The sequence below is a fragment of the Cervus canadensis genome, chromosome 1 (assembly GCF_019320065.1).
Source record: "Cervus canadensis isolate Bull #8, Minnesota chromosome 1, ASM1932006v1, whole genome shotgun sequence".
NCBI classification, from domain to species: Eukaryota; Metazoa; Chordata; class Mammalia; order Artiodactyla; family Cervidae; genus Cervus; species Cervus canadensis.
In genome coordinates this window covers 109,056,695-109,083,993 of record NC_057386.1, presented here as the reverse complement: position 1 = coordinate 109,083,993, position 27,299 = coordinate 109,056,695, and the positions used below count along the sequence as shown (strand labels likewise).

The following is a 27,299-nucleotide window of genomic DNA, read 5'->3' as shown; positions in this document are numbered from 1 at the left end:
AACAGGATCCAGGAGGGTCCACGGGCCCACCCCAGCCCTGTCCCTGCACCCAGTCGACTTGCAATAAAACGTCTTCGTTGTCATTCAGAAACCCTGCTCTCTGCTCATGTTTTTCCTTGTCCTGTATTTAATCGACACCCTCTCCAGGATTCTGGAACTGGGGTGGGGAACCCCAGGCACCAAGGAGGAAAATGCCCCAAGGGGAGCAGCTTACAGTGTCAGGCGGGCGGGGGGGGTCGTCTTTGGGAGACTGGTCGGGACCCACCCCCCACCCGCCTTCTCCCCCTCCAGCTCAGGGCCTTGCCCACCCCGCCACCGTCCCGGACACAGCGGCCCATGACTGGTGCCGTGGATGAGCCCTCCCTCCCTGCCCTGGTCCAGACCCTCTAGACGGCCACCCCGCCACCACTCTGTCGTCTCTTCCATGCCCTGGTCCTGCCCTGGAACGCCCCCCTCCCTCGCTGCCCAGTTCATCTCCTGCCCACCCTCATGTCTTCCTCGTCACCCCCGAGGGCTGGACCACCCACAGGGCCAGGCCACTCCAGCACTGTCAGCTTCAGAGGCTCTTAAATCTAGGGTGCGTCTCGGTTCTCCCCCCGACGACAGGTTCAGGGGTGCAAGAGGCTGGAAGGAAGCCAGGAAGGAAAACGGTCACAGGAAAGACCCACCTGGAGGAGGCTTGAGCCCATAACAGAGATGAGCTCTGAGCTCCTCAGGAAGGAGGCAAGATGTGCCTCGGGAGCTCCGAGATTCACAACAAAGCCTTTGCTAGAGGGAAACTGGCGTCTCTGTGCCAAAGTCAGGCAGCTTGTATCAGAGTTAAAAGCAGGGTCGTGTTTTACCGGAGACCTCAGCATCGCTGGGAGCCGGGCTCTGACACACACACACAGGTGATGGTCCGGCAGCCTCAGGACGGGGTGATGACCACAAGCGGGCACGGCTGCCCCTGCACAGGGAGCCCGCCGTGTTCCTGCCTTGGGTACCGTCTGGGGGCAGGCGACGGCTACATAGTAACGGTCCCTGGATTTGGCCCCTGGGAGATGCCCCAGGTAAGCTCCTGCCTCTGGACCCAGGGTGGACCCTTGGAACAAAAACCCACCACCCTGCACACCCAAGGCCTCTCCCACCCCTGCCTGAGATCCCTGCGTGTCCCAGGACCCCTGAGCTGTCCCCCAACTCACCGCCCAGCTCTGCCAGGTGGGAGCAAAGAGGAGAGGGCTGCGCTCCCAGGACTGAGGCCCAGGAAGGTACCTGCCGCCTCCCCGGGGCTTGTCCCCTGGCCACTTGCTCCCTTCCATCACGACACCAGGACCCTCTCCCTCCGTGAGGCCCCCAGGGTCTGGGGGCTCCAGGGGCTCTGATGACGAGGGGTGTGATGAGCCCCAAACAAGCCCTTCATGCTGGGACCCTGGGCAGTGGCCCCCTGCCGCTGCACTTGGGGTTAGAAATGTAGGCCGCGGTCAGGACTCAGGCTGTCCCTTGGTAACTCTGTCCCTTGGCTCCTGCATTAGTGGCTAGAATGAATCACCCAAACACAGAGGCCTTAAGCAATACACATTTATTCTTACAGGTCAGGGTGCAAAAGTACAAAATGAGTCCTACAGGCTAAATTCAAGGTATCTCAGGGCCGAGATCCTCCCGGGGGTCTTTTCCATCCTCTGTTGTTTGTTGCTAAGTCATGTATGACTCTTTGCAACCCCGTAAGCTGCAGCAGGACAGGCCCCCCTGTCCTTCACCATCTCTTGCAGTTTGCTCAAATTAATGGCCATTGAGCCAGTGATGCTATCTCACCATCTCATCCTCTGCCACCCCATTCTCCTCCTGCCCTCAAATTTTCCCAGCATCAGGGTCTTTTCCAATCAGTCCGCTCTTCCCATCAGGTGGCCAAAGGACTGGAGCTTCAGCTTCAGCATCAGTCCTTCCAATGAATATTCAGGCTTGATTTCCTTTAGGATGGACTAGCTTGATCTCTGTGCAGTCCAAGGGACTCTCAAGAGTTTTCTCCAGCACCACAGTTCAAAAGCATCTATTCTTTGGTGCTCAGCCTTCTTTATGGTCCAACTCTCACATCTGTATATGACTACTGGAAAAACCATGGCGTTGACTACATGGATCTTTGTCAGCAAAGTGATGTCTCTGCTTTTTAATACACTGTCTAGGTTTGTTATAGCTTTCCTTTCACGGAGCAAGCGTCTTTTAATTTCATGGCTTCAGTCACTGGCCACAGTGATTTTGGAGCTCCCTGCCCCCCGCCAAAAAAATCTTTTACTTTTTCCCCTTCTATTTGCCATGAAGTGATGGGACTGGATGCCATGATCTTAGATTTTTAAATATTAAGTTTTAAGCCAGCTTTTTCACTCTCTTTGTTCATCCTCATGAAGAGGCTGTTTAGTTTCTCTACATTTTCTGCCATTAAAGAGGTATCATCTGCATATCTGAGGTTATTGATATTTCTCCCATTAATCTTAATTCTAGCTTGTGATTCATTCAGCCCAGAACTTCACAGGATGTACCCTGCATATAAGTTAAATAAGCAGGGTGACAATATACAGCCTTGATGTACTACTTTCCCATTTGGAGCCAGTCCATTGTGCCATGTCCAGTTCTAACTGTTGCTTCTTGACCTGCATACAGGTTTCTCAGAAGGCAGGTAAGATGGCCCAGTACTCCCATCTCTTTAAGAATATTCTACAGTTTGTTGTGACCCACACAGTCAAAGGCTTTAGTGTAGTTAATGAAGTATAAGTATTAAGTGATGTCCAAGGCTGTATTTTGGAATTCCCTTGCTTTCTCTATGATCCAATGGATGTTGGCAATTTGACCTCTGGTTCCTCTGCCTTTTCTAAATCCAGCTTGTACATCTGGAAGTTCTCGGTTCACATGCTGCCGAAGGCTAGCTAGAAGTCGTAGGAAGCATTACTATGAACAAAGCTAGTGGAGGTGACAGAATTCCAGCTGAGCTATTTAAAATCCTCACAGAGGATGCTTTTAAAATGCTGCATTCAAGAAGTGGAAGTCGCTCAGTCGTGTCTGACTCTTTGCAACCCCATGGACCCCATGGAATTCTCAAGGCCAGAATAGTGGAGTTGGGTAGCCTTTCTCTTCTCCAGGGGATCTTCCCAACCCAGGGATCAAACCCAGGTCTCCCGCACTGCAGGCGGGTTCTTTACCAGCTGAGCCGCAAGGGAAGCCCATATTGCTGCATTCAATATGTCAGCAAATTTGAAAAACTCAGCAGTGGCCACAGGACTGGAAATGGTCAGTTTTCATTGGATTGATCAGTGTCAGTGTCCAATCCCAAAGAAGGGCAATGCCAAAGACTATTCAAACTATCATACAGTTGCACAAATGCTAGGGAAGCTATGCTCAGAATCCTTCAAGCCAGGCTTCAGCAATCGTGAACCGTGACCCGAGAACTTCCAGCATCTAGATGAGCCCAGTCCTCGGCTCAACTCTTCCCCTCTGCTTCAAAGCCACAGCAGCTTCTAACCTCTCTCCTTTCCCCTTTGACCTCTGCCCCCATCTCACCCCTCAAGGAGGCTCCAAGTCCATCAGGGCTGCCACTGCCCACTTCAGAGGTGTCAGCTACAAACTAGCACTTGCCAAGGGCACCTGCCACCGACTTCTACAAGGATTAAACCAAGTGCGGCTGCAGCTGCTGACCGTCGACACCAGATGAAAGGCGTTCAGGGTGAAGAGCAGAAATGAGGCCTCTGTGCTGGGAGCAGGGTGGGGGAACTGGCAGGATAGGTCTTCAGACAGTTAAGACGTTCTCAGGAGCTGATTTTATGAGCCCAATTCTCGTACGTTCCCATATCTAGAAAAGCACTAAAATTCTTCGTGGTGATGATTGTTCCTTGTGCCTAGCAAAGCCGTCACAAGACTGGTAGAAATCTTCTGGAAAGATATGTGCTTGGTTGCATGTCTTTCCCCTTAGCCGAAATCACACATATGCTGACCTTTCTCCCCCCGCCTCTTCGAGGCAGTTTCTCAGAACTCTCTGAGGGGCCGTCTCCTGGGCTGCAGTCCTCATATTGTCCCAGTTGACAGAGGGCACGTTGACCATGAGGGACACACCAGGCTTGCCCTGCTCAGCTCAGAGGCGCCGCCTCTGCAGACTGGAGGCCCCAGAGCACTGGGATGAGCGGTCCCTGCTCGTGGCCCCTGGAGGAACAGAGAAGAGGGTCAGGTCAGAAGAGGGGGCTTGGCCTGGCCCTGCCCTGGCTCACTGAGCCACGCTGGGCAGCACCCGTGGTCCCGGGCTTGCTCGCTGAGGCCAAGGCTGGGGGAGGCGACTGAGGTGGGTGGGGGAGGGGGGTTGTGACTTCCTCCACAGCCGAGAAGCAGAGCCTAGAATAGCCTCGGGCTGGGGGGGAGGGGAGGGGAAGGGTGGGGACTGTGGGGCCCTGGGGGAGGAAAGGGGAGGGGACTGCTGGGACCCTGGGGGAGGAAAGGGGAGGGGACTGCTGGGACCCTGGGGGAGGCCCAGGGGTTTCTACTGAGCTGAGCTGGGTGCCTCTCCCGACTGCCCAACCCCCTGCGAGGCCCGAACGGTTGATGAGAGAGCGCAGCCTGGCCAAACCTGGGCCGGGCACACCGTCTCCTTCACCCCGTAGTGCTCACAACGCCCAGCAGCCGTGGGGAGGGGCAGGGTCCCCGTGTCTGATGGGAAACACAGACCCTCACACCCAGCACAAAGGTCTCAACCCAGGTTTCCAGCCGCTTTGAAATTAGAGCAGCCGTGCCCTCTGGGTCAGTGACACAGGGCGCAGAGAGATGAAGTCCGCATCTCTCAGAGGGCACTGTCCACCGGCTGGTCAGGTCCAGGGTCCCCGGCCCGTCTGTGGCCGTGACGGGGCATCATCAGCCTCCTCCCTGCAGCTCCTGAGCGGGACGCGTGGGAGGAACTGGCCAGGTCTCCAGGGCCTCTGGCGGCACACACGGGAGCATCACCCACCAGCCCCCACGGGCCAGGCTGCTCCAACACACTGCTGGGCAGGAGCCTTTGAGAGGCTTCGAGGGGTCGCACCCGCCCTGGGGTGGCCAGGGATCCCCTGCTTCTGTGAGGTCACCTAGAGGGATTGCACGTGGGTCTCGGGGACACAAATGCAGTGATGTGACAAAGGGTAGTGGGTTCCGGCAGAGCCTGTCTTTGGACCCGTTTTTCTGAAAAGTCAGTGGGTCACCTGGGATCACAGCAAAGCTAATCCTGTTTGGCCAGGAGTCTCCCAGTGATGGCCTCCCCCAGAACATCCGGCCCAGTGGGGGATCCGCTGAGGAGAATTGCCTCCTGGATTTCCCACACATTCCCAGCTCATGCCCATGTCTTGGCAAGTCCATGATCTGGTAAAATTAATTTGTGTTGGAGTGTAGTTGATTCGCAGTGCTGAGTTTGTTTCTGCTGTACCGCAAAGTGAATCAGTTACGCATACATGTGCATCCAGCTCTTTTTAAGATTCTGTTTCCATATAGCTCATTACAGAGTATCAGGTAGAGTTTCCTGTGCTATGCAGTAGGTCCTTATTCAGTTCAATCACTCAGTCGTGTCTGACTCTTTGCGACCCCATGAATCGCAGCACACCAGGCCTCCCTGTCCATCACCAACTCCCAGAGTTTACGCAAACTCATGTCCATTGAGTCGGTGATGCCATCCAACCATCTCATCCTCTGTCATCCCTTTCTCCTCCCGCCTTCAATCTTTCCCAGCATCCACTAGAGAAGGGAATTGCAAACCACTTCGGTATTCTTGCCTTGAGAACCCCATGAACAGTATAGAAAGTCCTTATTAGTTATCTATTTTATATATAGCAGTGCGCACGTCAGCCCCGGTCTCAAAATTTATCACCGCCACCCCCCCACCCACCACTTGGTAGCCATAAGTTTGTTTTCTACATCTGCGACTCTATTTCTGTTTTGTAAACAAGTTCATTTATACCACTTTTTTAGATTCTGCACATAAGTGGCAAACCCACAGCAAACATGCTCAATGGTGAAAAACTGAAAGCATTTCCTGTAAGATCAGAAACAAGACAAGGATGTCCACTCACTCCATTTTTACTCAACACAGCTCTGAAAGTCCTAGCCATGGCAATCAGAGAAGAGAAGGAAATAAAAGGAATCCAGGTTGGAAAAGAAGTAAAATTGTCACTGTTTGCAGATGAGATGACACTTATACACAGAAAATCCTAGAGACGCTATCAGAAAACTATTAGAGCTCATCAATGAATCTGTTACAGGATACAAAGTTAATATACAGAAATCTCCTGCATTCCTATACACTGACAATGAAAGATCTGAAAGAGAAATTAAGGAAACCAGCCCATTTACCATTGCATCAAAAAGAATAATACCCAGGATTAAGTCTACCTAAGGAGGCAAAAGACCTGTACTGAAAACTATAAAATATTGATGAAAGAAATCAAAGATGACATAGATAGAGAGAGGTACCATGCTCTTGGATTAGAAGAATCAATAGTGTAATGATGACTACACTACTCAAAGCAATCTACAGATTCAGTACAACCCCTATCAAATTCCCAATGGCATTTTTCACAGAATTAGAATTGAAACAAAAAGTTTTATAAATTGCAGGGAAACAAGAAAGACCCTAAAGAGCCAAAGCAATCTTGAGAAAGAAAAATGGAACTGGAAGAGTCAGTCTCCCTGAGTTCAGACTGTGTATACAAAGCTGGTATGATTTTTAACAGCAGGGGGGTGGGTGGGGTGGGCTTCCCTGGTGGCTCAGCTGGGAAAGAATCTGCCTTCATTGCAGGAGACCTGGGTTCAATCCCTAGGCTGGGAAGATTCCCCTGGAGAAGGGAAAGGCTACCCACTCCAGTATTATTGGGCTTCCCTGGTGGCTCAGTTGGTAAAGAATCCGCCTGCAATGCGGAAGACCTGGGTTCGATCCCTGGGTTGGGAAGATCCCCTGGAGGAGGGAAAAGCTACCCACTCCAGTATTCTGGCCTGGAGAATTCCAAAGACTGTATATATACTCCATGGGGTCCCAAAGAGTCGGACATGACTGGGCGACTTCCAATCCTGGAAACATCCCAGTGTGGATAATGAACTTGGGGTGTCCGAGCTCAGGTCAACCATTTGCTGAATGACTGACTGACACTCCTTCTCAGGGGTTAAAATGTGGGGCCCAAGACCAGGACCAGGCCCCGGGTCAGCCGGGCAGACCCTGTGCAGCCCCATCGAGAGCTCACCTGGGGCCACACTCAGGTGGCCGCCGTGGGGTTCCCGGCCCCCATGGGCCTCGACTGGAGCCCCTGGAGCGAGCCCACCCCATCCCAGCCCGTGAGAGGCCTGGGTGCCCGCTCAGTGACAGATCTGCCTGTGTGGAAACCTGCTCTTGTCCCCAGGGATCCTGGCAGGGCTCAGGGAGAATCTCAGGGCGGCTGCAGATCAGGGCCAGGGGGGCAGGGCTGGGTCCATCAGAGGCCAGGTGCCCACTCCCGGGAAAGCGCAGCTGACGGTCAGCAAGACCCACCAGGGCACCGACGCATGCTTCCACAGGCTGGCCCCTCATGGTGACACTCTTTTCCTGAGGCCACATCATGCCCCCCAGGTCCCTGCTGCTCCCCAGCTCCTGGCCTGGGGACCTCTTTCCCCCCAGGGGCATCAGGGCTGGTGTCCACTGAGCACCCCTGTGCCCGGGACTGTGCTGGCCACCAGCCCCTGCACTCCCTCTCGGGTCTCACCAGGAGGGGCAACTCCTGCCCGCCCAGTGCCCAGCCTCCTAGGGACACGTCGGGGGAGGAGGGAGAACCTGGGCCAGACCCCCGGTGGGCTCCCTGAGGACAGAAAGGCTGCCGTGGGCCGGCCAAGAGTGTCTCTCTGAGGGGAGGTGGGACCCCAGACCTCAGCTGTGAGCCACCCGCAACATCTCTGCTCACAGAGACTCCAGCCCAGCACTAGTGTGGACCAGGGCAAGTGGGTGAGACCCGGGGGGAGCAGGATGAGTGGGTGAGGCCCGGGGGGACCAGGATGAGTGGGTGAGGCCCGGGGGGACCAGGGCCCAGAGCAAAGGCCCCGCTCAGCAGGGCATTCCTGAGGGCACACTGTGTGCAGGGACCTCGGCAACAGCAAGGCAGCCCTGTTGGGGGCTCCCAACCGGGGCCAGGGGCCAGGGGACAGCCGGCGGGGGCCGAGTGGTGCCCTGGAGAAACGGCTGGGGGGTGGCCGGGCGCCCCGCCAGTCTTCACAAGGGGCCACAGCTGAGCCTGGAGGCAGCCAGGGGCTGGGACAGCCCTGATTCAGGGTTGGGGGCTGGGGGCCAGCGTGCCCTCTGTGCAGCTGGGCTGGTGACAGTGGAACCTCGCTCCCTGGGGGCCCGGGAGGGACGGTCAGGTGGAAAATGGACGTTTGCGGGTCTCAGGGGTTGACAGTTGTCGCCAGTGGTGTTGGGCTGTTTGGGCCCAGCGGCCTCAGGCCAGCACCCCCGAGGTTCCCCGCGGGCCCCGCACCCTCACCCCCACGCAGCTGGCCTGGCGAAACCAAGAGGCCCTGACACCTGAAATAGCCAGGAAACCCCGACCGACCAGCCCAGCCCTGGCAGCAGCTGCCTCCCTCTCCCCAGGGTAGGGGGAGGGGTGGCTCCAGTTCTGGAAGCTTCCACCAGCCCAGCTGGAGAAGGGCCCGCATCCCAGCACCCAGGCCGCCCAGGCCCCTGTGTCCAGGCCTAGCCGTCCCAGTCCGTCGGCCGTCAGAAGCGGCATCTTCTGTCCCAGGAGCCTGTGTCTGGGATCCTGGAGGTCATGACCCCTCTGGGGGCCCCAGGAGCCCCTCTAAGTGCCAGGCTCAGAGCTGAGGCTGTGGCGGGACACAGAGGAGCCCAGGCTGGCCGGGGGCACCGCGGGCCACACCTCCCCTGCCGCCCCTCACTGGGGACTCTTTGCGGGGAGAGACTGAGCCAAGTGTGAGGAGAGGGAGAGAAACGGGGACCCTGGGAGCACTGGTGCGTCTGGAGCCACAACACAGTGACTTGAAGCACTGCTGTTCCCCATGAGGCCTCACAGGGTCCTTCTCCAGGGGACAGGACCTCAGATTGGCCAGTCACTCATCCACCCATCTGTCCATCCATCCATCCAACCATCACCCTTCCCTCCATCCATCCGAAGGCCTCCCTGAGGCCTCCCTGGGGGCCCGGCCTGCGTGCGGCTCTCAGCTGCTCACCCCAGGCCAGTCAGGACCGGCACAGTCAAGGCCAAAGTCAGACCTGGAAGGTGCCTGCTTCACCACGGGAGGAGGGGGGCTGCGCACACAGGGTGCCCCCCGCCCTGCCCCGCACCGTGCTCGGCCGAGATGCTGAGGGCAAAGCGGGGGGCAGGAGGTGGGACAGACAGGCCAGCATGGGGAGACCAGCTGCTCCCCTGGCTGCGGGTGAGCAGACTGCCCACCCCACCCCCAGTTACAGGCCTCCCTGGTGCCCCCTCCCCTCCTCGCCTCCCCGTCCGGCTCCAATCAGAGAGGTCCCGGGACATTTCAGGGCTCTGTCCTGACGGGAGTAAATGGTGGGGAACGAATACCCAGCACAGTCTCCTGAGTCCACCCCCAAACACACACACAGAAAAATCCCTCCACTGGGTGGGACTTCACCAGCTCGTTCTCAGGGGAGCTGCCAGGGGGTCCCCCAGCCCCAGGAAGCCAGGGGCCAGGCCTGCAAGTCCACAGCCATAACACCACGTCAGCTGACACAGGGAGGCACAGTGTCCGGCTGACAGGTGCCCCCACCCGCGAGCCTGGGGAGTGTGGCCCTCGCCCGCTCCAGCCGCGGTCGGCCGGCTCATCAACCACTGTCCACTCCCACCACCCTGCCCTCCCCTGTGGGCCCAGCTCAGGTCCTGGGGGTGAAGCTAAGTCAGGGAGCCTCGCCCCTGCCCAGCCCGGAGCCGACGGCGCCGTCAAGTAATGCTCCTTCCCTCCGTCAGGAAACATTAGTGGGGAAGATGAGAGCCAAGGGATTCTGGGGTCCTCGGGGATCAGATCAGGGGGTCTGGGAGCAGCAACAGCTTCAGGCACCCCAAAACAGGGCCCAGGAGCTGGACTCCCAGGCTGAGGGGCGGAGGGAAGGAGGGCCTCCTGGGGGGTTGGCATGAGTGAAGGCAAACAGAGGTAGGGGCTGAGCACCCCTCGACTGGCACACACAGGCCCCCGCCGCAGCACCCTTCCCCCTCGGAGACTCCAGGCTCCCGTCTCCCACGCTGCTGGCCTGCCATCCTGCTCAGCACCCAGAAATCCTGCGTTCAGTGCCATGTGGCCGGGCCCTGTCCTGGGGAGGAAGGAGACTCAGACAGAGACAGGATGCCAGGGCAGAGAGGGACAAGCAGAGGGTGCTGGGAGGGGGCCCAAGGAGGCCCTGGAGGGCAGGGGCAGGGGTTCTCCAGGGTGGACAGCTCTGTGCTATACACAGAGAGCACAGAGGCCCCAGGTGTCCCAGGCCTGGGAACCCAGCAGAGGGGCAGGGACAGGGCTCAAAGGACCCGAAGGCCGAGCCCTGACCAGACCTGTGGGTCCAGAAGGCAGCTGCGCCCTGAGGCTACTGAGCGGCCCCATCCCAAACCACCTCTGAAATGTGGGACACATGCTCCCGGGCAGAGCCACTCATGCCTTCCAGGAGGCTCCCTGCGGGCTCATCACTCCAACTCACAGGGAGGGAAACTGAGGCCCAGATGACGAACATCCCGGCAAGCGGGTCAGAGCCAGCCCCTGGGGTCCCCCCTCCCGGCCTGGGGCCTCCCCTCTGCGGGGTGGGAAACCGAGGCCACACAGGGGATCCATGAGGGCTGCCCTCTGCCAGACCCTGGACATCACGTGGGTGACCCCCGTCTCCATCATCCCAGCCCTGGGGGGCAGAGGGGAGGCCCAAGGGTGGACCCCCTGGCCACCCCCTACCCTACCGCTGGGAGGAGCCGGGAGCTGGTGGCCAAGGGCCTGGAGGAGCCCAGACCCCAGAGTGGCAGAGGGATGTCCCCACCCACAGCCTTCCTCAGCCTTGACCTGGGGCCACTTGCCTTCTGGTGTAAGTTCAGTTCCCTCGCTCCTTCTGTGCAAGGGGCGGGGGCACGGTTAGCGAGTCTCCCCACAGCGGGGCTTGGGGATTAAAGGAGACGATGCCTGTGACATGCTTGGACCCCAGTGACCCTCACCCACGCCAGGCACTCTGTCCCCTCCTGGGCTCCTTGTCCAGGGCCGGCCTCTGCCGTGCTGTGTGGCCCTGGGCAAAACGCTTCCGCTCTCTGGGCCTCAGCCTTCCCCTCTGCTCCAGGAGAAGCGGGTGGGGGGACTTGCTGGCCAGAAGCAGCAGGAAGACTGTTAGATTCCTGGATCACGGAGCTGGGCGGCCAGGCCCTGGGCCTGCAGGGGCAGTGAGCCCGGGGGTGGGAGCAGGGAGGGGAGCGGGCGGGGTGGGGGCCCTGCCTGCAGCTGGCCACCCCTGGGAATCCCCAAGCTAAAGTTAACCCCACACTGGCTGAAACCAGAACGCCGGGTGTTAGCAGGGCGCCGTAAGAGGAAGAGAAACCGTGCCGCGGTCAGCGGGGCGTGGGACGGCGGACAAACAGGGCCAGGTGCGGCCCGCACCGCGGGACGGGCCAGTTTCAGGGCTGACGTCAGATGTTTGTGCAGCTCGCGGGTGGGGGGGCGCAGAGCCCCGCCCCCCCACCTGTGCCCAGCCCTGGCCTGGGCCTGATGCCGCCCCCTAGCTGCCTCCTCAACATCCTTGCCATCTTGGGTCTTGGGATCCTGGAGGGCCAGACCCCAGGGGAATCTCAGAACTGGCCGGCGGTGGCCCCCGCAGTCAGCAGCGCCCCAGGGAGGGGACGGCACGGTCACCGAGTCAGTCAGCACAGCCAGGAGGGGCTCCGGCCCCGGCATCCCAGCCCCGCGCCCTCCTGGCCTCAGAGTGAGCCATGGGCGGGCGAGGGGGTGAGCAGAGGCCTCCCTACTGCCCGTGACTCCGAGGGGCCCCAGGGAGATGCAGTCCAGCCCTTCAGCAGGAAATGTATCCCCTTGTCCGTGGCCTGGGGACGCACTCCCCGGTGGCCCAGCAGGCCTGCTCCTGGGAGCTCCTCACCGGCCCAGGACACGGGGACAACGCGGTGCCCAGCCCTGGGTCCCCACCAACAATACATCCACACAGCCTAACGTCCACAGCCCCAAAGGGCTTTGGAGACATTCCGTGGGTGGATTCCACTGTAGGGGACGGGACAAGGACGGGACGGGAGGCAGTCTTGTCTGAGCCCACCTTTGTGAAAAGGCCACAACTGTTACAGAGAAAAGGCTGGAAGCATACACATTGAGTTCTCCCTAGTAGCAAGATCAGGTGTTTATTTTCTTCTTTATGCTCCCCTGTACCTTCTCGTTTCTCAAAGAACGTGACACTTTCATCATCAGATAACAAAGCAGTGAACTGATCTACAATGAACGACCCTCTAAAAATGGTGTGGTAGAAGGTTTGAATGGCATCGTGAAAATAATCCCCAAGAGGTCATAAGACAAGACCCGGCATATGTGAGCGTGTGTCTCTGTATCTACATGCCCATCCGTGTCCACACCTCTTACCTGGGGTTACCCGGGGGGGGGGGGGGGGTGGACGCACCAGGAATGGTGGTTTTCACTTGGCACTTGACACTTTTCTGATTTTTTCCTACAATGATGATATGTTTACTGGGTAATTATAAAAAACACATGTTTTTAAGTGTTTTTTTTTCCACTTGTGTTATTTCAGTTCACTTAACATTCAACAAATATTTATTGCTTACCTGCTACATCCACGACAGGCCTGGTGCAGGGTTTGGGACTGACCACATTCATGATAAGAGGGAGAATTGTCTCTCTTGATCGGTGGTCCAGGGTGGTGGGGGTGGTTATTTGGAAAGAAGTCATTACAACGCTTAGATGGAGTCTTACCTCTAAGTCTTAGGTCATGTCTAAATCCACGAAACTCTCTCACAATTCCAGCTCCACACTCAGGCAGAAAGGCTGCCTAGGAACAGACAGAAGGTATTGCAGGGGTGCTGAATACCTACCAGCATGCAGCGAGCAAAGAGGATGGAGAAAAGCAACCCCTTTTAATACAGCTAAAAACATAAGAGTGAGCGACTGCAAACAAAAAGTGTAAGCAATTTCTGTAAAGAGTTAAAAAGAGAGAAAAAAAAAAACCTTCCCACAAATAAAGTAGACTGGCCTGGGACAAAGTCCAGGATTGGCAGAACTTAAGAAGGAAAGAGGTACTTTTTGAAACAGACCAGAATAAACTTCAAGAGTGTTTAACCAGTTCTTCGGACAGGAAGAATTACGTGGCAGATGAACGCACAGTCCGTGTAGGTGGGAAGACCTGGGCTGACAAACTTCTCTGCCACGGAGGTGCCAAGGTATCTCAGCAATTCTCTCTCTCCCTGGGTCTGATCTGGTCGATGTTGGCAATATTAGAGGCCACCTCACAGCTCCATCCTGAGGAATGCAGAAAAGGCTCAACAAATGATAAAACAGGTTAGCAGTGATCATTAGAAACACACTCACATAGAGCTTGTTAATTCTAATCATAGTCACAGGAGCTGAAGGATCTTGTATAGACGTCCTTTCTTTTTCTTATACTCCTAAACACTCTATTTAGATCCTCCACTTTAAGAGGCTTCCCTGGTGGCTCAGACAGGTAAGAACCTGCCTGCAATGTGGGAGACTCGGGTTCGATCCTTGGGTCAGGAAGATCCCCTGGAGAAGAGAATGACTACCCACTCCAGTATTCTTGCCTGGAGAATTCCATGGTCGGAGGAGCCTGGTGGGTTACAGTCCATGAAGTCATAAAGAGTCGGACACAACTGAGCAACTAACACCACACATACAAATTCACTGCCAGCTGCAGTCCTGTAAACGACATGAGCATACCTCAATTGTTCATTCTACACTTTCTCCCCAGAAAAATATGAGTATTTAACCCCATTCAGTGAGTCTGGCACTGTGACTGCGAGTCCAAATGGGCAGGAACTCAACAGCCATCTCTCCAGCCTGCCTGTCTCCTGCCTCAGCTCCCGCTCCTCCACCCTCACCACCAGGAGGTGCAGCCCCCTCCCTGGGCATCTCACCCCCAGCCCAGTGCCTGACCACTTTACGGCTCTCGGTAAAGTGTTTGAATGGGGGTGGGAAGGAAGGAAGGAAGATATGACGGGCAGGTAGATGAGTGGATGGGTTGGTGGGTGCATGGTTGTGTGGGTAGTTGAGTGGGTGAGTGGATGAGTGGATAGTTGGGTGGGTAGGTGAATGGATGGGATAGTAGGTGAATGATTGATGGATATGTAGGTGGATGGGTAGATGTGTGGTTAGATGGGTGGATGGACGGATGATGGATGTGAGGGTGGATGGGTCAATGACTGGATGAGCAGATGGATGGATGGATGAAGGATGTGAGGGTGGATGGGTCAATGGCTGGCTGGATGGATGGATGGTTGATGGACATGGGGGTGGATGTGTCAATGGCTGGATGAGTGGGTGAATGGATGGAGAGATAGGTGAATGACTGGTGGGTAGGTGTGTGGTTAGATGGATGGATGACGGATGTGAGGGTGGATGGGTCAATGGTTGGATGAGTGGATGGATGGGTAGATGAGGGATTGGACTGGGGGACTCATGAGCAGGTTAGTAGTCAGATGGGTGAGTTGATAGTTGAGTATGTGGGTAGGTCCTAATCATGAGGAACACAGAACCTTAGCGCCTGGCCGCTCTGTGGAATGGGATGGAACCCAACACTCAGGTTCCAAACCCAGCTCTGATCCTGACTTGGTGTGACCTTGGCCACTTCCTTAGTGCCTCGAAGCCTTGTCCCCTTGCAGGCCAAGAGGACCGCAGCCCCTGCCCTGCCCACCTCACAGTCTGCTGGGAAGGACACACATGCGTGGAGATGCTTTAGAGACCCGAGAGACTGCTCAGGCACACTCAGCGCTGCGAGCACCTTCAAGGGAGCTGAGCTGACGTCCCTCAGGCTTGGATCACAGCTGCGGCAGGAAGAGCCTGAGCTTGGAGCCCAGACAGACCTGGGCTCCAGTCCTGGCTCCACCCTTTCCAAGTATGTGACCTCAGGCAGATGACTGTCCTCCTCTGGGAGGTGGACATGATGACCCCTCGGGGCTGTGGGGGGATTCAGGGGGATGGTTCGGGAAGGCATTCTGTGCAGCGCCCACCAAGGGCGCAGGGATGGATCCGGGGTCCCAAAGAAGAGGCCCCATCCCGCCTCTCGGCAGCAAGGAGCCCTGGAGACCTGGAGGTGTTCCTGGACAATAACCCAGGGGTTCGAGAACCCCTGAAGTGTGTCTGTGAAGATGTGTTTTGTGGGGGGACAGATCCAGAGCTTTGAGCAGAAAACAGGCCATGGCTTGTGGAGGCCTAACCGCATTGATCTTTTTTTAAAGATTTTTTTTTTTTTTGATGGGGACCATTTTTAAAGTTGTCATTGAATTTGTTACAATATTGCTCTGGTTTATGTTCTGGTGTTTTTTGGCTGCAAGGCTTGTGTGACCTTATCTCCCCAACCAGGGACTGAACCCACAGCCCCTGCGTTAGAAGGCAAAGTCTTAACCACTGGGCTGTCAGGGACGTCCCTCACCTCACTGATCTAATCCCAGACCCTCATTAAGGAAAAACAGAGATTCAAAGCTCCCCCAGGAGGACTCGGTGGGTCAGGAGAGAGTCAAGGACACAGGCACTCAGTCCAGCGTGGTACCCTCCCCGCCCGGGAGCAGGGCCACCCCCGCCCGAGTCCAGCGTGGTACCCTCCCCGCCCGGGAGCGGGGCCACCCTCGCCCCAGGACAAGGGAACAGCAGGAAGACCACAGGAGACCCTGTCTGATTCAGCAGTAGGGTTGTGAGGATTTCAACTTCCTTTTTAAATCTGTCTCTCAAGGTTGTTACAAGAGGACTTTACCAGTAACTTAAAAGTTGAAAGGGACTTCCCAGGTGGCACTCGTGGTAAAGAGCCCGCCGGCTGGTTTTAGGAGACATAAGAGATGTGGGTTTGATCCGTGGGTCAGGAAGATTCCCCTGGAGAAGGAAATGGCAACCCACTCCAGGATTCTTGCCTGGAAAGTCTGACGGACAGAGGAGCCTGGCAGGCTACAGTCCAAGGGCTCACACATAGTCGGACACGACTGAATCGACTTAGCTTCAAGTTGAGAGAGGAAGAGGCAGTGACTGGTGGCAAAACATCTCGCCCACTCTCCCAGGGGACCTGCAGCTCTCTGGTTCGTGAGCTGTGCTAACAAAAACCAACCCAACGAGAGGCCCAAACAGAGGGAAATTGAGCTTATCAAACACGCGTGTGATTTGGAGAAAATAATCCAGGAAGGGAACTGCCAAGCCCATGACAGACCTGCGTCCTGTCTCAGGGCCATCCTGGCAGGGCCCTCCAAGACCCCCCGAACTCCAGACCCAGCTGGGGGCAACAGGATGGAGCTGAGCTGCAAGGACTCTGGTGTGAGCCCCATGTCAGGGAGAATCACCTTGTTTGTTTTCTGAGTTCCTCCTAAAATAGCCTTTATGGACCCTGGTCTTTGGTTTTAAAATAACAACTGTTAACCGTAAACAACGGGAGAAGTACAGAGAAACAAACAACAGGAAGAAAACATGCGCCCCAGGTATTTCACCCAGGAGAGCCGCCCCTCATATTTTGATGAGTTGCCTTCTATTTTAATCCTATTTTAATTGTAAACTATAAAAACCACATCATAAATAAATTAAAGGTATCTGTAAAGTTTAAAAAGTAAGAATGACGGTGGTGATGCTTGCAGCACGTTGTGAACGCTCATTTCAAAATGGTAAAGTCTAGGGACTCCCCTGGTGGGCCAGTGGTTGAGACTAAGCTTCCATTGCAGGGGCCGTGGGTTTGACCCCTGGTTGGGGAACTAAGGTCCCACATGCCATATGGAGTGACCAAAAAGAATTTTTTGTAAATGGTGAGTTCTAGGTGATGTGGATTTCCCATGAGTTAACTTCACAGGCTCAGAACGCAGCCAGGCCCTCAGGAACCCCAAGTTCACAGTTTCTTTACTTTTCCTTAGAGTTTTACGTCTTCTGTATTTGCCCTTAAACCAACTGTGTTTCAACTTCGTCTGATTTTGAACTTTATATAGATTAAGTTAGACTGTGTTTCAGGAAACTTTGCTCAATATTCTGTAATAATCTAAATGGGGAAAGAATTTGAAAAAAAGAATAGATACTTGTATATGCATAACTGAATCACTTTGCTATACGCCTGAAACTTCAGTTCAGTCACTCGGTCATGTCCGACTCTGTGACCCTGTGGACTGCAGCACGCCAGGCCTCCCTGTCCATCACCAACTCCCAGAGTTTACTCAAACTCATGTCCATCGAGTCAGTAATGCCATCCAACCATCTCATCCTCTGTCGTCCCCTTCTCCTCCCACCCTCAATCTTTCCCAGCATCAGGGTCTTTTCCAATGAGTCAGCTCTTCGCATCAGGTGGCCAAAGTATTGGAGCTTCAGCTTCAGCATCAGTCCTTCCAACGACTCCCCACACCTGAAACTAACACGTTGCTAACCCACTATGCTCCAATATGAAAGAAAAAAAAATTTTTTTAAGTTTAGACTGTGTCTTCCTTCTCTCAACACTGCGTCTGACGCCCACCCACACGGCCCAGCGCTGCATTCACTGTGGACGGGAGGCCCCCTGCCCCAAAGCTGCGTACCCGGCCAGTCACCACTGAGCAGACCTGCCCCCCCAGAGCAGGGCCACCGACTCTGGGGGCAAGGGAGGGGCTTCTCCAGGGCCTGTCACTGCCCATTGCTTCTATCGGTTCTGTTTTCAAAAATGGAGGCAGCTTAATACCTCCCTGATTATAAAAAGACGTATACAGGTTCTTCACAAATAAAACAGGGGAAAAGTATAAAGAAGAAAAGTTTCCAGCACAGCCTGGAGATCACGCGGGTGTACCTGGCGTGTGTCCTTCCAGGCTGGACCTCACATTCCACGCGGACATCAGAAGGATGAGAGACGGTAGGGAGATGGGGGATAGGTCGATGATAGACAGGAGACAGACAGATACGTAGACAGATGACAGATACACAGGCAGATGATGGATAGGCAGATGATGAGACACGGAGCGAGGGGAGAGACGGTGGGTAGACACTGTCCTTTGTCACTGAACCACACACCCACAGGGTGTGGTGAGCCGGCTGTCACACTCGGGAACCTGCGGCTCTCACACCAGCTGGGTCCCTCCGGCCCCAGCGTCCCACACAGCAGACGCCCCGGCCTCCGTCCCCAGGCAGGAATCCCGCCACAGACTTGGGGTTGGCCCTCCCGGCAGGGACGGAAGGTTGCGCCCGTCTGAGGCCTTGAGAGCAAGTTACAGACCTACTTCCGGGAAGACAGCACACCCCCGCCGCCTGCCCCGCAGAGCCCAGGAGGACCCCCGGGTCCAAGGGAAGGGACCGCACGGTGTGGACGGTGGGGGCCCGGATGCTGCCCCCCAACCTGTCCCACCTGACTCCTGCTCTGCTCCGAGGTGGGGGGCAGAGAGGGGCCCCGAGGCCTCTTCCCAGGTCTTAGGAGCACCCGCCAGGCCTGAACCAGGCCGAAGCCCTCTCCTCCAGGTGTCCCCGACCACTCCCCTCCACCTCTGGTTGCTCTGTCTCCTGGCAGCAGGGAGCCCCGGTAAGGCTGTGACCTCGGCCCCCGGCTGCTCTGGGAGTGTGTGTGTAGGGTGTTGCTGGGGAGGCCATGAGTGCTGGGGGTCGGGGGCTGTGAAGGCACCCCGAGGTCAGCGGGCTGTGGGCCGGGCTCTGTGCGGTCCGCAGGGTCAGGGCCGAAGGAAGGGGTTCGGGCCCCTCTGGCTCCTCAGCTTCTGAGGCTGGGGACCCCAGTCTGGCCTTCATGGGGAGGGGTGCTTGGAGGGGAGGCCCCCAGCCCCAGGACCTCCAGGAGCGGGACCTGGCCCCCCACCCCCCGGGCCCTGATCTCAGAGTCTGGGCTCAGCAGGTTCTCCAGGGGTCCTGGCTACTCTGTTTGGCTGACTCGGAAGTCAGTCGGGGGGCTGGGGCTTACCGAGGAACCAGGAAGGGGGTCTTAACCACCCACCCAGCTTTCACAGGAGAAACAGAGGCCCACAGGGTGCAAGGGACTCACCGGGGTCACACTGTGAGCCCAGCTGCCGGACTCAAGGTCCAGGGCTGTCCCCCACCCATCATGGTCACACGTCCTTGGCCCTGAGCCCCCTCAACTCAGACAGGGTCAAGCCCCCTGACCTGCACCCCCCAAGACTCAGGCTTGGCCATTCTAAGCTGAGGAGCCCTCGGGCTCTGCAGTCAAGGCCACAGGGCCCAGAGCCCCCTGTGCAGGCCTCTGGCCAGGCTCCTGTCCGGCCAGTTGGCCAGGCCTGGCTGGGTTCCTGCAGGGCTCGCTCCCGTCTTCCTCATCTGGGCCTGTGGGGTCCCACCGGCAGCCCCAGTGTGGCAGTCCTGTAGCTGAGGCTCCAGCCCCCCGAGCAGGCAGCTCCCACGGGGGCCACAGGCATGGCGTCCAGTGTTCACCCACCACGAAGGTGAGGGTGTGCGATGCCAGAGAAGAGGGGCCCGCCAGGCCTCCGGGAGCACAGTGAGCCCCCCGAGACCAAGGTCCCTTCTCACAGGCCGGGCCCCAGCCCGGCTCCCCCCAGCCTGGCGGCCTCGGTCCACACATGGGGCCTAGAGCTGGGCCTGTCGGGAGCTGACCCGAGGGCAAGATGGCTGAGCTCAGCAGCCCGGCCAGGCGGTCACTATGTACCACATTTGGGGGGGGTCACCCACACAAGGGAGCCACGACCCTCACCTGACGGTACTCGTGGGCCACGTGGAGGTGTCCCGGCTGCATTCCTGACCACGTACCCGCGTCCCCGCACCGAGCCCACCCCCACGAATGCACACACATATGCACACAAGCTCACATACGTGCACACACATAGGCCCTGGGGGACACCGCCCTCTAGCTGCCACTGTGATCACAAAGGTTGCAAGCACGTCTGTAAAGACCCGGAGTCTGGGAAGACCGCTCTCTCCTTTCACAGGGTGGGGGGTGTGACCTGGCCAAGGTCACAGAGCAGGTAAGCAACGCGGCCCTGACCCCTGACCCCGCGTGCGTGCATGCTAAGTCGCTTCAGTCATGTCCGATTCCTTGCCACCCAGGGACTGTAGCCCACCAGGGTCCTTGTCCTTGGGGATTCTCCAAGCAAGAATACTTGAGTGGGTTGCCATGCTCTCCTCCAGGGGATCTTCCCGACCCAAGGATCAAACCTGCACCTCTTATGCCTCCTTCATGGGCAGGCGGGTTCTTTACCACCAGGGAAGCCCCCCCGGCCCAGATTCCAGCTCATTCCAGCTCCCAAGGCCCTGCCAGAGCCCAGAGGCTGGGCCTTCTGGGACAGAAAATCTGGGGGTCCTGTGCCCCCACCCTCCCCACACACGGTGCGTGGCCCCCCCAGGAGGGAGGAGTCACATGTGGAGAGGAATCTCAGGACCAGAGAGTCCCCAAGCCCAGTCTCCTCTGTGCTGATGGGATGGGGTGTCAGGAGGGGAGGGGGCTGGGTTCACAGAAACCCCAAAACGCCAAGATGACGGACACAGACAGGACACACCTGCCACACGAAGCAAGACACGCTAACCTGTGTCCACTCGCTCAGATCCTCTCCCGAGGGAAGGAAAACCGGTCACACCAGGTCCCCTTGTCCCTCTGGCCCAGGTCTCTCTCTCCCCAGAAGAAGCAAGCACCATCCACTCCACACACATAGTCCCTGATCAGACTCGAAGCCCAGCTCTGCTCTGGGCCCTGGGGACACAGCAGGGGCCTCAGAGACCAAGACCTGCAGCAAAGTCCCAGGAGGTGAAGCAGGCAGACAAGCAACACATCACATTCTAACGGGAGGTGTGACGAGCTCTTTAGGAAAGGAAGCGGTTGGGGTGACAATTGCTGGTTTAAACTAAGATCACGGCATCCGGTGCCCTCACTTCATAGCAAATAGAAGGGGGAAAAGTGGAAACAGTGGCAGATTTTATTTTCTTGGGCTCCAAAATCACTGTGGACAGTTACTGCAGCCAGGAAATTAAAAGATGTTTGCTCTTTGGAAGGAAAGCTATGACAAACCTAGAAGTGTATTAAAAAGCAGAGCCAATGAAGGTCCATCTAATCAAAGCTATTGGTTTTCCAATAGTCATTACAGATATGAGAGTTGGGATATAAAGAAAGCTGAGCACTGAAAAATTGATGCTCTCCAACTGTGGTGCTGGAAAAGACTCTGGAGAGTCCTTTGGACAGGAAGGAGATCAAACCAGTCCATCCTAAAGGAGATCAGTCCTGGGTGTTCATTGGAAGGGCTGATGCTGAAGCTCCAATACTTTGGCCCCCTGATGCAGAGAGCTGACTCATTTGAAAAGACCCTGATACTGGGAAAGATTGAGAGCAGGAGAAGTGGGCAGCCCGGATGAGATGGCTGGATGGCATCATTGACTCAACAGACATGAGTTTGAGCAAACTCCAGGAGACAGTGAAGGACAGGGAAGCCTGGCGAGCTGCAGTCCGTGGGGTCGCAAAGATTGGCCACAACTGAGCGACTAAACAACAGCAAGAGAGGCGACCCCCAAATGAAGGAGGGGAACCCCAGCAAGGGCCTGGGGAGGAGCAGTCCTGGCAGAAGGGACAGCAAGTGCAAAGGCCCTGGGGTCAGGCGTGTCTGACAAGCTGCAGGAACAGCAAGGCGGTCTGCGTGGCCGAATTCAAGGCAGGGGTCCAGGGAGGGGGCCAGCCCTCAGGGGCTCGCAGAGCAGGCTGAGCCCCTTGAGGTTTGTCCAGGTCCTCAGATGAAGCTGGATGGCATCATGTCACACCTGCCCCTTCTAACTTCCTGCACACGCATGTCTTGGGTGTATGTCAAGCAAGGGGAGCCAGACGGCTCAGCGTGTGGACACACGGCGTGTGCGGCCGACCTGCGAGGACGGACACGGGGCGGTTCGGGCCCTTCCATCACAGACATGGCTGGGGGAGCCCTGTGCCTCCCCGGTGCACAGGTCAGCGCTTCTGGGGGGCACAGGCCCACCTGGAGCCGCAGAGTGGGGTGTCTCTGTGAGGGTCACTGCGACCTGCTGCCGCCTCTTCAAAGCAGCTGGACTCACGGCCCCGGAGCAGGCCGAGCCCGGGCCTGCATTGCACCCCTGCTCGGACTGTGGCCCCTGGACACTGTCCCCAGCGCACCCCCCGCGGTGTTAAATGAGAACGGGGGGAGGTCCCTGACCCCGCCGCCGGGCCCCCCACTGCCCCTGCCTGGGGTGACCCCGGGCTCCAGGCCTCAGCGTCCCAGGGTGTCGCTCGGAGGCCCCTGAGCCCCTCCGTCTGGGACCCTTCCCCCGGCTCACCGGTCTGGGTCCCTCAGCACTTCCAGCGGGGGAACAGCGACGCCTTGCGGCCAAGGAGGGCACGCCCTCGCCGGAGCCGGGCGGGAGCGCACAGGTCGAGGGGGCGCGGCGCGGCGGGGCGCGGCGGGGCGCGGCACTGCGGGGCGGCCCGAGGCCACAGGGAGCCGCTCCTGGGCCCGGCTCCGGGCTGCAGCCGGGATGGCTCTGCCCCCGGGGGCCCCTCCAGGCTGCCTCCTCGGCTGCGGGCAGGACGCCCAGCTTCTGAGTCCTTGGGACAGAGGGGGAATTCTGGGTGGGCGGCACTGGGAACCAAGTCCTTCTGGTCGTGGCCTGGAAACTGCCCAGGTGACCGGGAAGAGGAAGGCTGTTCTCCCGCAGGCGGACCTGAGCTTTTCTCAACTAGGATCGGCTCCTTGGCTTCTGCCTCTTAAAAAAAAGGTAAATGGAATTTTGCGCCTTGAACCAGCTCCAGGAGTAATTTACCAATCAGTTTGGGGGAAACTGGCAACTTGACCACATTGAATCTTTCAGTCCATGGATATCCCGCTCTCTCTCCCTTTAATAGGTTTAATAATTCTCAGTGAAGCTCTCTGTGGAGCTTTCCTCATAAACAAATGACTTGGGCATCTCTATAGATTCATCCTTAGTAAACTTACACATTTGAAAGTGGAAATGTTAGTCGCTGGGTTATGTCCAACTCTTTGCAATCCCATGGACTGTAGTCCACCAGGCTCCTCTATCCATGGAATCCCCCAGGCAAGGATACTGGAGTGGGTTGCCAGCTCCATCTCCAGGAAACTTATATATTTGGGGGGGGGGGTGGATTTTATTGAAATATCTATTTGCAATGTTCTATTAATTTCTTCTGTACAGCAAAGTGACTCAGATACGTATGTACATATCTCAGATATGTACTTTTTCTGTCTTGTCAATTATAGTTTCTCATAAGCTATTGAATATAGTTCCCTGTGCCATACAGTAGGACCTTGTTGTTTATCCTTTTTATCCATCCTATATATAACAGCTTGCTTCTGCTAATCCCAAACTCCCATTCCATTCCTCCCCTACCCACCCTCTCCCCTGGGAACAAGTCGATTCTCTACAAGCTGATATTTTTTATGCAATTGGTAAAAATATATCCTCTTGAATGTTATTCTCTATTCATTTGCTATTATACTGTGGTGTTGGAGAAGACTCTTGAGAGTCCCTTGGACTGCAAGGAGATCCAACCAGTCCATCCTAAAGGAAATCAGTCCTGAATATTCATTGGAAAGACTGGTGCTGAAGCTGAAACTCCAATACTTTGTCCACCTGATGCGAAGAGCTGACTCATTGGAAAAGACCCTGATGCTGGGAAAGATTGAGGGCGGGAGGAGAAGAGGATGACAGAGGATGAGATGATTGGATGGCGTCACCAACTCAATGGACATGAGTTTGGGTAAACTCCGGGAGTTGGTGATGGACAGGGAGGCCTGGTGTGCTGCAGTCCATGGGGCTGCAGAGAGTCGGACGTGATTGAGCGACTGAACTGAACTGAGAGACCCAGTACGTTTTTATATTTGAAATCGCACCTGGTAAATTTCCTACACTATTTTTTAATAGATTATATTAATTTATCTACATTCTGTGGGACTTGCCACATACGTAAACATATCCTCTGTGAAGAATGACAATTTTGTTGCTATCTTCCCAATGCTTATATATTTCATTTCTCTCCCAGTCATTTCAAAAACCAGTTTGGGAGGGAGAGAGTTCCACTTCAGGAACAGTAGCACGAAGACGTCCACAAAAACATCCCCCAGCCAAAGGGATGAAAATTATTGTTTAAATTTATATGTTTATAACAATATTTAAATACATTTATCACATGTTTATAATTATTTATAATATCTGAATATGTTTATAAATATATATATAAGTAAATTTATTTATATATGTGTTAATCACTCTGTCATATCCAACTCTTTGCGACCCCATGAACTGTAACCTGCCAGGCTCCTCTGTCCATGGAATTCTCCAGGCAAACGTGTTGGAGGGAAAAAAAAAAAAAACGTGTTGGAGTGGGTTCCCATTTCCTTCTCCAGGGGATCTTCCTGACCCAGGGATTGAACCCAGGTCTCCTGCACTGCAGGCAGATTCTTTACTGTCCGAGCCACCAGGAAAGCCCAAAGTTACTTCTATTGATAATTATGCTTATAATAATATATACCTGCTTATAAATATAAAGTATTATAAATATAATAACATATACTTGCTTATAATTTTCATTTATAATATAAATGTATTATATGCTTATCATTCTACATGTTTATGTTTTATATATTAATTTTAAATTTATGTATCAGTTCAGTTGCTCAGTTGTGTCCGACTCTTTGCGACCCCATGAATCGCAGCACGCCAGGACTCCCTGTCCACCCAAACCCATGTCCATTGAGTCGGTGAGGCCATCCAGCCATCTCATCCTCTGTCGTCCCCTTCTCCTCCTGCCCTCAATCTTTCCCAGCATCAGGGTCTTTTCAAATGAGTCAGCTCTTCACATCAGGTGGCCAAAGTATTGTAGTTTCAGCTTCAACATCAGTCCTTCCAATGAACACCCAGGACTGATTCCCTTTAGGATGCGCTGGTTGGATCTCCTTGCAGTCCAAGGGACTCTCAAGAGTCTTCTCCAACACCACAGTTCAAAAGCATCAATTCTTTGGCACTCAGCTTTCTTTATAGTCCAACACTCACATTCATACATGACTACTGGAAAAACCATAGCCTTGACTAGACGGACCTCTGTTGACAAAGTAATGTCTCTGCTTTTTAATATGCTCTCTAGGTGGGTCATAACTTTCCTTCCAAGGAGTAAGCATCTTTTAATTTCATGGCTGCAGTCACCATCTGCAGTGATTTTGGAGCCCAGAAAAAATAAAGTCAGCCACTGTTTCCACTGATTCCCCATCTATTTGCCATGAAGTGATGGGACCAGATGCCATGATCTTAGTTTTCTGAATGTTGCGCTTTAAGCCAACTTTCTCACTCTCCTCTTTCACTTTCATCAAGAGGCTCTTTAGTTCTTCTTCACTTTCTCCCATAACGGTGGTGTCATCTGCATATCTGAGGTTATTGATATTTCTCCTGGAAATCTTGATTCCAACTTGTGCTTCATCCAGCCCAGCATTTCTCATGATGTACTCTGCATATAAGTTAAATAAGCAGGGTGACAATATACAGCCTTGACGTACTCCTTTTCCTATTTGGAACCAGTCTGTTGTTCCATGTCCAGTTCTAACTGTTGCTTCATATAATTCTATGAAATAATATTTTTATACAAATATTCAAAGTCTTTCAATATATTTAAAGTGTCTGGAAACAGACCTAAGGGCATACAAAAAATGAAATATTTATTAAAGAAAATCTACTGAAATTTGGCAAGAGCAGGGACAGTCTGTCTAGAGCATCTCAATCGTGACCTGTTTCCTTCCTCCCGTCCCCAGCCCAACGTGAGGCACCTCCACTCCAAGCAGTTGCGGGAAGAACACAGGGCACCCTCTCTACCGAGCTCCGGGTCAAGGTGACATCTTCCTGACATTCTCCCCAGAGGAACTGCTGAGCGGGTGAGATCTCCGAGACAAGGATGGGGGCATCCAACCGAGGTTTGGCTTGCGGGTGCAATGCCGAGTTCTGCCGGCAGACGGTGCTAGAGGAACGCGAAAGACAAAAGAGGCCAGAAAGCGCCTTTGCTTTCCCGGTTTCCCTCCCTCCTATCCAGCGCAGCAGCCAGCGATGGTGCGGGGGTGGCCCCGCGTCTGCTCAGCAGCCCTGACGGGCCAGTTCAGCAGGTACTCAGGCCCCACTCTGTCCACCAGGCGACCCCTCTGCAGTAGACCAGCCCTGGGCTCCCGCACCTTCTGGCCAGTTGAGGGCCACTTCTGTGCGCCAGCCCGGGCCACGCCCTCCACGCTGTCTAGCCGGGGGCCAGGTAGGTTTTTCCGGCACCCTAGGACCTGGAATCGTCCCCCTGTCCCAAGACTTCACCTGACTTTATGTGTCACCCCAGATCTCAGCACCGAGGCCCCCACCTTTGGGAGGATAGGTGGGGGTGAGGGCGGCCCCTGAGATGCTGAAACTGCGGGTCATGATTAGTCAAATCCATTCCGCCTGCCCGCACTAATCAAGGGCCTTTTAAGACTCGCACGTCCTCCAAGCACGAAGCCAGAACCATAAAATACCCCCCCGGGTTGTTCTCTAGAAAGCCGGACTCAGCGGCGTCTAGCTAGAGCTGAGCTGTTAGGACTGGATGGACCGCTGACCCTCCCACTGGGCGTGGTCCCGAGTCCGCTCCCTGGAAGCTCCGCCCCCAGCTCGCGCGGTGAGCGCAGAGGCGGGGCTCGGGTCCACCGCGCCGACCGCGGTCCCGGCGCCTTGTCCGTCCCTTTCCCCGGGCTCCCCGCGCCCCACACCGCCTGCTGCTTGGTCTTCATGTCCTGAGCACGCAGCCCGGTGCCCGCGGGGAGGCAGATTCCAGAGCGCTCTCTGGGCTCCTTGCCTGGTTGCCTTGTGGATGAACCCGCTCTTTGCCGCGAACCTGGCATCTCAGTATCTTGGCCTGCTGTTTGTAGGGGGCGGGGGGAAGGTTCCCTAACAAGAGTAAAACCATTACATGTAGCACTCGGAAGCCCCTCACCGCCGAATCCCCCACAGATTGCTGACCACCATAGGTCTGTTTTTTACTCCCTGCAGTGGTGAATCTTCTAGAAAACTTTGGTCTAGCCCAGGCCTCCATTTCCCAGATCCCTGAAGGGACCCCAAAGCAGCCCCTCTTCCCGGTCACGTCACTGCTGACCCGCAAACCTGGAAGGGGGACGGTGCTGAGAGGCCCCACTACATCCTTTAGGGTCGCGCCTACATCTGCGGAGACC

General features: G+C 55.7%; 1 long non-coding RNA gene across 1 annotated transcript; it reads right to left on the bottom strand.

Moving 5' to 3' along the window:
- Positions 1-3,251: 3,251 nt before the first annotated feature.
- Positions 3,252-20,834, bottom strand: LOC122420487. Its single transcript, XR_006263296.1, has 4 exons — positions 20,652-20,834; positions 13,250-13,458; positions 12,916-12,991; positions 3,252-4,164 (listed from the first exon to the last, which is right to left on the bottom strand). It is a non-coding gene; the product is annotated as an uncharacterized LOC122420487 (long non-coding RNA).
- Positions 20,835-27,299: the final 6,465 nt, after the last annotated feature.